This window comes from Aulostomus chinensis, chromosome 3 (assembly GCF_037954235.1).
Source record: "Aulostomus chinensis isolate RoL2024-O1b breed Wild chromosome 3, RoL_Achi_v1.0, whole genome shotgun sequence".
Taxonomy (NCBI): domain Eukaryota; kingdom Metazoa; phylum Chordata; class Actinopteri; order Syngnathiformes; family Aulostomidae; genus Aulostomus; species Aulostomus chinensis.
This window is the reverse complement of record NC_141322.1, coordinates 162,731-174,632: the sequence shown is the minus strand read 5'-3', so window position 1 is coordinate 174,632 and position 11,902 is coordinate 162,731. Positions and strand designations below refer to the sequence as shown.

Here is an 11,902-nt window from a genome sequence, read left to right as displayed (position 1 = left end):
CTGAGACATTCGGGAATCAATAGACAAAAAAACTGACAAGTTTCGACGCAAGACTCTCTCTAGTGGAAATCCTCCACAGAGAGTTCGAGGCTCTCCTTGAGTCGCTGGAATTCAGCCAGCACCAGGTGGCTTCACTGGCCGCTGAAAATCAAGCCCTTAAAGCCTCCATTAAAACACTCACCGAGGGGGCGACGGAGATTACTGCGGAGAACAAGCGGATGAAAGAGGCCATCCTCGCCATCCAAGCTAGGAGCATGCGGGACAACCTGGTATTCTCCGGCATACCTGAGCAGACGGAGGAAGATCCTGAGATGTCCATCAAAGACTTCCTCCACAAACAGCTGAAACTTCCGATGGAGACCGTGAAGAACAGCACCTTCCACTGGGTGCATCGCCGTGGAGGGAAGAGGCCAGAGAACCGGCAGCCCAGACCCATCATTGCGAAGTTCGAACACTTCAAGCAGAAGGAGCTGGTGAAGAGCCGGGGCAGGGAGCTGAGAGGAACGGACTTCAGTGTGAACGATCAATTCCCTAAGGAGATGCTGGAGCGCCGCAAACGCCTGTTCCCTGTCAGGAAGAGGTTCATCGACGGAGGATCCCGCGCTATCATTGCGGTTGATAAATTGTACGTTAACGGCCAATTGTTTCGTGATACGGAGATCACCCCTTGGCTCTACTAAAGCGTGTCTCCTCTCTCCACCCGGAACTCACCGGATTCAGCCAAGAATTGTATTAGCATGATGAAGGTCATGGATTAAGGTAACACCAGTTTCTCTCATTCGTTGTTTTTTGGGGTTTTTTTTCTTTCTCTTTCAATACTGTGTTAAGCCTAAAACATAAAAACGCACGTGGTAGACTGCTACATGCCGAGTTTACTCACAAGTGTGTATTTATGTGAGTATTTATGTGTGTATTTATGTCTCCCCTTTGTCTTTCCTGTCATTGTTTTGTGTTACATGTTATTTTTAAATGTGATGTTTATGTGGTTTGTAGTGGAGGGATATAATGTTGTGACCCAGAAGAAATCAATAACATTTTTAGGGAATTCTATAAAAAACTTTACTCACCTGAGATTAACCAAATCTTGCATTTAAACCTTTCTAAGCACAACTGACTTGCCAAAATTAAATCAAGACCAAATAATGGCTCTGGAGTCACCTATTTCTATCGAGGAACTTCAAGAAGCCCTTAAACATATGCCAAACAAGAAAGCCCCGGGACCGGATGGCTTTCCTGCAGAATTCTACAAAGAGCTCTGGCCTGAGCTTGCACCAATATTCTACAAAATGTTCACTGAAATACAGGAAACCTCGACCATGCCACCCGACATGAACCGTGCGATTATTAGCCTTCTCCTTAAACCGGACAAAGACCCAGCACTTCCATCAAGCCATCGTCCAATATCACTTATAAATGCAGGTATTAAAGTCATCAGCAAGGCGCTAGCTAGAAGGATTGAAAAAGTAACACCTCACATGATACATCCTGTCCAGACCGGGTTTCTTAAAGGACGGCACTCTACCAACAACACACGTAGACTTATCAACCTGATAGACGACTGTAACAATCAGAGCAAGGATGCCATAATTGTCTACCTAGATGCAGAAAAAGCATTCGACAGGGTAAAATGGAATTTTCTCCTCACCTCATTACAAAAGTTTGGGTTTGGAGATAACTTTGTGAACTGGATCAAAACATTTTACCGCACTCCCAGTGCTTGTGTCAGAACAAATGATCAAACTTCTCCAAGCTTCTCTCTCCAAAGAGGAACCAGACAGGGTTGTCCACTTTCCCCTTCCCTGGTTGCTATATTCATAGAGCCACTTGCAGCTGCAGTCCGGCAAAACAACAACATCAAGGGAATTGATGCTACAAATGAGAACCATAAGATAAGCCTTTATGCTGATGATGTATTACTTTTCCTACGGAATGCACAATCATCTCTCCCTGAAACGATAGCACTCATTGACAAATTCTCAACCATTTCTGACAACTCAATTAATTGGAGCAAGTCAACTGTTCTTCCCATCAACTCAGGTTTCCAGAGTACGCTCGCCGCACCACTACGGCCAGGAAACATTAAATACCTGGGCATCAACATCTCTGCCAAACTGTCTGACTTGACACGGCTAAATCATACTGCCTTAATTAAAGAAATAGAAGACGACCTCACCCGGTGGCGCACACAACCCATATCACTTATGGGAAGAATAGCAACAGTGAAAATGATGATCTTGCCAAAAATCAACTATGTTTTCTCGATGGTGCCGACCCAACCTCCCCGGACTTGGTTCAAAACACTCGACTCTAACATCTCAAAATTTCTCTGGAAAGCTAAACCACCACGTATAAGCTGAAAGACTTTACAAAAGAGTAAAGACTATGGTGGCTTGGAACTACCAAATTTTTATAATTACTACTTGGCCAATAGGCAAGGCAAGGCAAGGCAAGGCAATTTTATTTGTAGAGCCCGTTTTCACAAACAGTTTGTCTCAAACGGCTTCACATGGCATCATAACAACATCCTCTGTCCTTAGACCCTCACATCGACTGAGGAAAAACTCCATAGAAAACCCTTTTAACAGGGAAAAATCTGAGAAACCTCAGGGTGAGCAACAGAGGAGGGATCCCTCACCAGGAGGGACAGACGTGCAGTAGATGTTGTTACAGACAAGAAAACAGTTTACAATGCAGAATGTGGGAAACATGGAAATGTTAACAATTGAAGAAGGAAGTTTCTGGAAGGGGAGGCAGGGAGAGCAAGCCAGCTTGATGGGGGACTGGATGGTAGACTGGTTCATGGGAGGGGAGGCAGGGAGAGCAAGCCAGCTTGATAGGGGACTGGATGGTAGACTGGTTCATGGGAGGGGAGGCAGGGAGAGCAAGCCAGCTTGATGGAGGACTGGATGGTAGACTGGTTCATGGGAGGGGAGCGCAGGCCGGTGTGACAGTAGGGAATAAGAGGGGTGGGGGTGGGGGGCGATGCAGGCGGCAGTTGGGGCTCTGGTGGATCTGTGGAAACACAGAGAGACAATAGATTACAATACATACTCAAATGATTAAAGCCAAACTCATTAGACCAAGCATGGCGCGATATTGAACAAACATTCTGCAAAGAAATCCAAATCTCTGATCTCCCTTTTATCAGCCCTGTTATCAAGCATCACAGCTGCTTTAAGTACATTAGCATCAGCAACACCCTCATAGCCTGGTGGGAACTTCTCAAGAGCAATGGGCTCTCGAACACCCCTTGCAGGCTCACTCCTGTCTGGAACAATCCTGACATCCTGCAAAATAAAAAAACAATACATTTTGCTGCATGGGCCGATAAAGGGATTAAAAATCTAGAGCAGATCTTCCAAGACAAAGAATTCATAGAATTTAACCAAATTACAGCAAATTATGGTATTAACAAAAACACATTTCTGGAATATCTTCAGCTCAACTCTATAATACAGGCACAGTTTGACCTTACCCAGTTAGACTTAGAGCTTCCACCCAGAATAACAGATTTTTTATAAATTTCACCGCCTAAGCTACTGTCTAAAATTAACTCAATAGTTTCAACAACAGAATTTAAAATCTCTATTCCTTCATCCAAAGGGGTGAAAGATCTGTCGATCAACCCACACCCTAACTTTTGGATACAAATCTGCTCCAACACATTTAGAATGATTCGCAGTGGTAACCTACAATCAATAAATTACAAGGTTCTCCACAGAACACACTACACAGGACAAAGGATGTTCCAGATGGGCCTCACACAAACAAACATTTGTCCATATTGTGCGAATGGCTCACCAGACTGCTATCTGCATGCTATATGGCTTTGTACACCTGTTAACAATTTTTAGCAGGGGGTTTGTAAAGACCTATCACGGTGGTCAGGGTACCCCATCCCCACCTCTCCCTCACTTTGTCTGCTAGGTGACCTCACTAATGTTAATATGCAAGTAAACAAATCCTGCATGCTCCTCACTGCTCTAAGCATCGCAAAGAAGGCCATCCTGATGAATTGAAAATCCAAGAACAACCTAAGCATGACTCAATATAGAAACCTTTTATTAGACCACATTTCCATGGAGAGAATGTCTGCTTGGGAGGAAAGTCGATCGTCAGATTTCGAACAAATCTGGTCCCCGATAATTAAATCCATCACATAGTTTTGATGGGGGGGGGGCTGGGCTTTGTGGCTCTGGCCCCAGGGTGGGTGGCTATGGACACTGGCTGCCTTGGGTGTCCGGTGGCTCGCTGGGGTGGTGGGCCCAGGGTTACTGCCTTCTGGGGCGGCTTTGGGTCTCGCTGTTGAGGGACGGTGTGGGGGGCGTGGGGGCGGCTTCCCCTATCATGGCGGCACCCTGTGGGATTGGGGGTTGGGGGTCCTTGGGGTCAGGGCCTCCACCCGGCATGGGGGGGTCGGGGGCCCTGGGCTCTGGTGCCGGGGATTCGCGCTGGTCCCCCGGTGGGGTCCTGCGGTGGGGGGGCTGTGGTCGCCCGCTCCCCGGGCACTGGCGGGTGTGCTGGGCCTGCCGTGGCAGCTGGAGGAGATGGGAGGGGGTGGGGAAGGAAGGTTAGGTGGGGTTGGAGAGGGAGGGGGGTCGGGGGGAGGGGGGTCGGAAGGGAGGGAGGTAAGGGGCTGGAGAGTGAGGCAGAGGTGGATTGCTTGACGCCTGGGACTTGCTGGCCTGGGGCCCTGCCGCTCCCCCGGGGGGTCGCACCCACATTTGGGAGGGGTTTGCTAACCTCAGCCCATCCTCTGGTGGGCTGGGCCCTGGCGCGGTGTCCTGGACTGCCGCCACTCCGGACAAAGGGAGGATGCTGGGGGACGTCTGAGGGATGGGGGCTGACCTCCTTGATGCTGATCAAACTGGGGGCCCTGACCACGGGCTGCTGGCTGGGGGTTCCGCTATGCACTGGGGGCCTGGGACCTCCCTGCCCTCGCACTGCATGGTGGTGGGCCCTCTGCCCGGATCCCCGGACGGTGCCCCTTGGTGCTCCAATCTGACCCCTGGACCAGGGAGGCTAGACTCACTGTCGGCTGGTTGCAGTGGTGACGGGGTGGTCAGCGGGGCCAGTCTGGAAGCTGGCCCCCTGCAGGTCTGGCCCATTCCTCAGCCCCTCTCATTGCCTCTCTGTCCCATCACATCACATCTTATGTATCACTAGGCCTTGAGGAGCTGGACCCCCAATTTTAATCACATCGTAGACATTTAGGGCTTGGGGGAGTGCATGAGGATGTACTGGGAAACTCTGCCGTCTGCAACCGGTGGGGCTCCCATGCCCTGGGTGCCTCCGCCAATTTTAACTACATTCTAGTCATCCACATCATCACATCTACATTCCCATGCACAACACGCACCCTGCACCATGTTGGGATGGGGGGGCAGCTGGGGCAGGGAGTGGGTCCAGTGCTGCCTCCTTTGCTAACTGCACCATTGCAGGCCTGGGGGCCTGGCCGGGGCTCTTTCGGGGGGGTTGTCCTCTTCCTGGCGTGGTGGTTGGGCTGGGGTTGGTCACGGGCCCTGCTGTTGTGCGGTGGATCGCTCACTGGCGGTTTCACTAAGTCTGAGGTGCTCTGGACCGTATCAGCATCTATGGAGTTCTCAGCCCCTGTATGGAAGAAGATGAGAGTATGATTGTTTTGTCCGGGGGTGGCGGTCCTGGGCGTGCGTGCCTTCGACTCACCCCGGCGGGTGGGCTGGGCCTCTCTGGGGAGTGGGGGGTCCCGGCTGGCTGGCTGGTGGTGCCCTATAGCCTGAAGCCCTCCTGCTCTGGGGGGAGGGGGAGAACAGGGGATGAGTAGAGGGGATGGGGATCGTGGGTTGGGGGGGATAGCTCTGTTCGGGGGCGGTGGGCCTGGTTGTTGTGGTGGGCTGTGGCTGCCCCGCCTGGGTGTGGAGTGTGGGTGGGTGTCGGCCTCGCCGCTGGCGGACCTCTTTGTTTTTGTTTTTTTGTGTTTTTTTGTTGTTGTTGTTGTTTTCTGCTATTGCTGTTGTTGTTTTGTCTCCCCCCTCCCCCTTGTTCTCGCTGTCCTGTCCCTGTTCTCTCTCCTGTCCTCAGTGCGGTCGCTTCATCAATGAACCAACACCATTCCTAATAAAGTTAAACATAAAAGGTGATAGGAGGAGTTTATCAGATTCCTCCTTTGCAGAATAAAACTGCTTCAGTACAACAAGGCAGCAGGAACATGGATGCTGCTTGCCTCAGCTACTGAACAGGACAGGTTTAAAAAAAAAAAGAGAGAAAAAAAAGAAACAGAACTTACATTTTAAAAATGAATTGGAACTGTAAACTTTGCAAATTTGTAACACCAAGAAAAACTGACCTCTTGAAACATTACAGGCTACGACATGGCCACGGTGGGGGATCACTCCCTTGTCTTTACTGGGATCGTTGTTGCACATTTAAAAGGTGGGGCAGCCTGCAAACACATTTGTCAAGAAGCCATTCGAGCCGTGAGACAGTAAGACACACAAGGCAAGGCAAGGCAAGGCAAGGCAATTTTATTTGTAGAGCCCGTTTTCACCACCAGTTTGTCTCAAAGGGCTTCACATGGCATCATAACAACATCCTCTGTCCTCAGACCCTCACATCGACTGAGGAAAAACTCCACACAGAAGTCTTGTCTTTTAAATGTCCGTCTTGCTCTTTAAAAACCATCTCCACAGAAAAAGAATATTTTGAGCACATTTAAAAAAACAGGAAACCGTGTCTTGTGAAGACTTTGTCCATTCGCAGACAGGAAGTCGTCAATCAAGCACCACCAGACCGACAGCCTGCTGTGTTTGATGCAGCTCGAGTAAATATTTTTTCATGATATGGTTTGCATTATGTGCTGTATTGGGATCAATTTTACTGCATTAACAAATTATGGGTTAGGGTTAATTTTAATTGTGCCTGTTATTTTTTACACAGATAAACGAGGAATTCAGAAGGATCACCACAGTTAACTTGGAGACGAAATTCATGGCAAAACTGGACCCCGAAAATAATGTCCTTTGTGTCCTCAAGAGGAGGAGCTGCAAGAGTGGCTCTTCGGCGCATAATGACGATGCTACAAGAGGTGTGATTTTCAGTAATGTGGTTCATGTCAAATAGAAAACCTTCCCCCTTTTCCCTCCCCTCCCCCTGTTCCTTTCTCTTCCCTGTTCCTCCCGTTTGTCTTCTCTCTTCCTCCTCTTGCTCCTCTCCTCATTCTTTCCTTTAGCCTCCTTCCCTGCTCCCCCTCTCTTCCTTTTCCTCCTCTTCTCTCTTCCTCCTCTTCTCTTGCTCCTTCCACTCCTCTCTTTCCTTTAGCCTCCTTCCCTGCTCTCCCTCTCTTCATTTTCCTTCCCTTCTTTTCCTCTCTTCCATCTCTTCCCCTCATGTTTCACTACAAAAACTATAGTCTTCCAAAGAACGTCATATTTCTAGTCAAAATGTCTCATTGCTCTTAAAATGAAGACATTACCTAAAAGTAACTTGTTTCCAAATAGCATCTTCATCATGTTCCCCAATTATCTCTTCAGTTTCCTCTTTTCCTCTTCTTTTTGTCCCTGTGCCGCTCCTTTTTTCTTCTCTTCCTCCTCTTCTCCTCGTGCTTCCCCCATCCTCTCTTCCTTCTTTTCTCCTCTTCTCCCCTCCTCCTCTTCCTCTCCTTGTCCTCCCCCTCCTCCCGATCCTCACCTCTTCCTCCTTTTCCAATCCTGGTCCACTCAATTTCCTCCCCCCTCCACTTCTTTGTGCGTCTCTTATCCTCTCCCACTTTCACCAGTCCTTGTCCTCTTTGCTTCTCCTCTCCTGCTCCTCCTTCTCTTCCTCCTCTCCTTGTCCACTCCTGCCACCTTCATCATATCATCCCCTCTTCCCTCTCTTCTTTTCCCTCCTGCTCCCTTTCTCCGCTGATTTTCTCCTCCTCTTCTTCTCCTCCCAGAGAAAGAACCTCATTATTACCTCTTATTTAACATGCGTAAATACAGTCATGGAGAGACCATGGGAGAGTTTCAAAAATTCATCAGTAAAAGTGTGTGTGAACCTCGATTAGAGACCCGTCCTCGTGGAGGAGTAGTTTAACATTTGTTGTCCTTTTATTCACAGAATGATTCCGTGGAAATGAGGAGATCCGTGGATTGGTGGTGTACCTCGGAGAAAAGGAGGAGAATCTCTTTAAAGATCAGTCGGTATGTAAATCTGTTACAGAAAAACTACTTTGTGTTCATCTCATTTTTAATAGTTACTCATGTTTTTAATTCTGATGGTGATTCTGACCTATGTATGCTAGGTTGATGGGGAAGATACCAATGAACTGCTGAAGATCATTGTGACCAGAGGTGCCACATGTGTCCAACCCAGCATCAAGATTGAGGGAACAGAAGTCCTGGAAGACCTAGACCCACCCAGAGCCTGTGCCTTACTAATGGGGCTCATCTACTCCCTACATCTCAGCTACCCGAGGGAACTTAAAAACACCTTTGAAGTGTTTCAAAAGGTGTTCCTTGAGCTGGATGCTCAGAAAGCAAGTCCAAAGGTAATATCTCTGGAAAGGTAACTGCTGTTCTAAAAAATGTTGACTAATTGAGCAGGAATGTAGCCGGATGTTGCATTAGTGTTTTATATTGTGTTTGTACATTTGTAAAGCTTTTGCTGTACACTTCTCTTGCTGTGTACACTTTCTTCAGTACAAGTTTTTCAGTATGGTTTAAGTACTTGAAGTACACTTGAAGTTCAGTAAGAGTTAATGTCTCAGGTGATAAACTGCTGTATTACAAATGTGAAGACTCAGGCTGTCCACTAATTCAGCAGGAACTGTTGCATGTATTTGTACATCGTGTCTGTACTTTTGTTTTGATGTATACACATTATTCGGCAGTTAAGTACATATTAATATTCAGGCAGGTCTTTAGCGTTTACCACATCTGCAGATATTTCTGGTGTATTGTTAAAAAAATTGATATATTGTTAAAAAAACAACACTTTGACGGTGAAACTGGAATTGCCGCGTCTAATTTATTCTGACTTAAAAGAAATAAGTTACTAGTACTCAATAAAATTGAGGTAACATTTTGCATTGACTTTTCTGAGTAGAATGAAATTAAAATAAGGAGTTACAGCAACTTAAAGTAATTTGACCACTTATTAACGCTAAAACTTTGATATAAAAATTTAGTTGGTTCAACGTAATTAAGCTTGTGGAGGACAAAACAAATCATGTTGGTTGTACGATACTAATTGAGTTAGTCCAGCTATAATAGTCTCATGGGAAATAGTTAATAATGGCTTAGTTGGAATTACTTAAAAAGATAAATGCAAATTGTTACCATTTTTTTAAGTTGAGCTAGTGTAATTCTTTTTAGAGTGTAGAGTCTCACTGCTGTTGGGATCAACGACCTTCCAATGCGTCCAATGAAGTGGTTTGGCTCCCTGAGGTGAGTGATCTTTGGCACTGGAACCACACAGGAAGTCTTCCACAGTTCAGGAACCCTCTCCAGACTCAGGCTCAGGTTGTAGATGTGCAGGACCACCAAACAGAGCTGGTCAGCACAGTCCCTGAGCAGTCTGGGGCTGATTCTGTCCGAACCTGCTGCCTTCCAGGTCTTCATCCTCCTGAGTTGACTCTTCACATGATCAGCTGTGAGGCAGAGGCTGAATTGGGCTAGGGAAGGGGATGTGGCTGGCTTTGTTGTGGGTGGATATGTGTATGGATGGGGGTGAAACAGGGTGGTGTGAGGAGAGTGCAGGTAGCGATAGCATTGCACCAGGAGAGGGGAGGGGGGCAGCATGCGGAGGGGGTTTGATGGAAGCTGGGGGGTGAGGGGGAGTGTTAAGTGGCCCGGAGTTGAATTAGACATTAGAGAATCCGGCTATTGCTGCAAATTAATATTGGCCTGTTCACCCGCACCGGAAGGGAATTTAATGTACGTGCAGGAGAGGCAGATGATCAGGTCCACCATTAAGGGCATGGCCCGGCTGAGGGTCGACTGACTCACCCTGGAACGGGCCGCCATCTCCCGCTGAAAGAAGCCAGTGGCCAAGAAGCCGAGCGTGCTCAGCACCAGTGTCGGCCCTGGAGCGCTGGTCGCAGCTCCTCACAAATTTGCGGGAGGATGGCCCGCGGTAGCCGGAGCCAGCTCAACAGCCACTCATCTGAAGCAGTTCCTCCCGCTCCCTGAAATGTCGCTCCGTCCTATTGCACCGTTTGCCACGTCCTCCGACAGCGCAAGTGCTGCCATTGTTGAAAGTTGCACATTCAGCACAATCGTGAAGGCTCTTTTATAGCAACTTCAGTAATGCCATCAGGTGTTTGTGTTTATGTTGATGGCTTTTTTGTGCCCGATGTATGTGCGGTTGTCAAATCATGTCAGTTACCAAACACCGCCACGGGGTGTCGCCAACGGACCAAAGTGCAGTTAACGCAAGAATCGGTTTTCTGCCAACTTCTACGGCACCTCCAGAGTTGGCGTGAAACAGAGCAAGAATTGACGAACTTTTTGTGTTGATACTTCTGAACGTGAGAACCGATCCTGGCGTACGCAAGTTTTTCTTGCATAAACCGCATTGATACACGAGACCCCTGGCAACTCAAGCAAGAGGTGCGATAACTAGACCGAATATGGCGCTCCTCCAAGCACAATGAATCACATTTAGCCTGGCAGAAAAGTCTTAAATTGTACAAAAAGGCCCTCAGTAATGCCTGAGCTGCCTATTAGTCATCACCAATAGAGGAAAATAAGAAGAAATCCAGTGTCATGATCCCTGTCTCATGTTCTTGTTTTACTTTGTGGTTCGTGTCCTGTCTTCCTGTGCTCCTTCCTGGATTACCTCATGTGTCACCTGTGATGATTGCACCACCTGTGTCTCGTTTCCCACCCACAGTGAGTCAGTCAGGTCAAAAGATTCAACTGCACCCTGTCGTCAATGCTGCACACCATGGAGGACAAAGAGAAGGAGGACTGGAAAGAGTCATTGGCAAAAGCTGTCCATGCATACAACTGCACAACATGCTACCCTCCTTACCTTCTCATCTTTTGACAACCTCTCTACCTACCCATTGACCAGTTGTTCAGTCTCAAAAGAGGTTAGGACCATGAAACATATAGGGACTATGTGAGCCATTGGAAAAAGACAATGCAAGAAGCATATCAGATTGCTTCCAAGACAGCAGACAAAGAGGCAGCCTGTGGGAAAGCACACGATGACAAAAGGGTTCAGGGGAGAGATCTTCATCTGGCTGACCAAGTCCTCATCCAAAACTGTACTCCAAGGGGTGGGCTTGAAAAATACAGTCTTATTGGGAGAGCTAAGTGTAAAGAGTGAAGGAAAGAAAAGGTGATAACAGCTCAGTCTACCACGTCGACCCAGAAAATGGCCAAGGGAGAGACAGAGTGGTACACGGGAGCCTTCTGCTGCTGTGCCATCATCCACCCCTCAATCAGCACCCAGTCAGGACTGTACAGAAAGATCCTGGGACCACTATCAAAAGAAGTGTCCTCTGAAGTGTGAACTTCACAAAGAAAGGGCATGCAGAGACCAGAGCCTTACAGTGATTCAGAGGATGATGACAGCGGACTCTACCAATGGCGTCTCATATCCAGTAGTATCGAGCAGTAGAGGCAGGCGTTGCTGAATCCTTGAGCAGAGCCTTTTCACCCTCCAGCATCAGCAGGTTGAAGAGGATGTGTCACACTAACCCTAACCCTAAGGGTGGTGAGTTGAGGCTGACCAGACACAAGTAAGACAGCACTTACAGAGACAAAGAAGGCGGCCGGTTGTGCTGAGTTAGGATACATTGGGTCAGCATACCTGGGTTGCCAGGCACTGTGCCATTAGAGACTTGGAGCTCTATTGCTTGTTTTAGGAAATGTTTTCTGTTTGACAATAGTGAGGATTTATGTCTCCTTCTACTTTTATTATTATAATACATATT

At 47.8% G+C, this 11,902-nt stretch overlaps 1 long non-coding RNA gene across 1 annotated transcript; it reads left to right on the top strand.

Annotated features, from left to right (window-relative positions):
• The first annotated feature begins 6,924 nt into the window (after window positions 1-6,924).
• On the top strand, window positions 6,925-11,001 carry LOC147267327 (uncharacterized). Its single transcript, XR_015112233.1, has 5 exons — window positions 6,925-7,063; window positions 8,077-8,159; window positions 8,261-8,506; window positions 9,333-9,404; window positions 10,852-11,001. It is a non-coding gene; the product is annotated as an uncharacterized LOC147267327 (long non-coding RNA).
• Window positions 11,002-11,902: the final 901 nt, after the last annotated feature.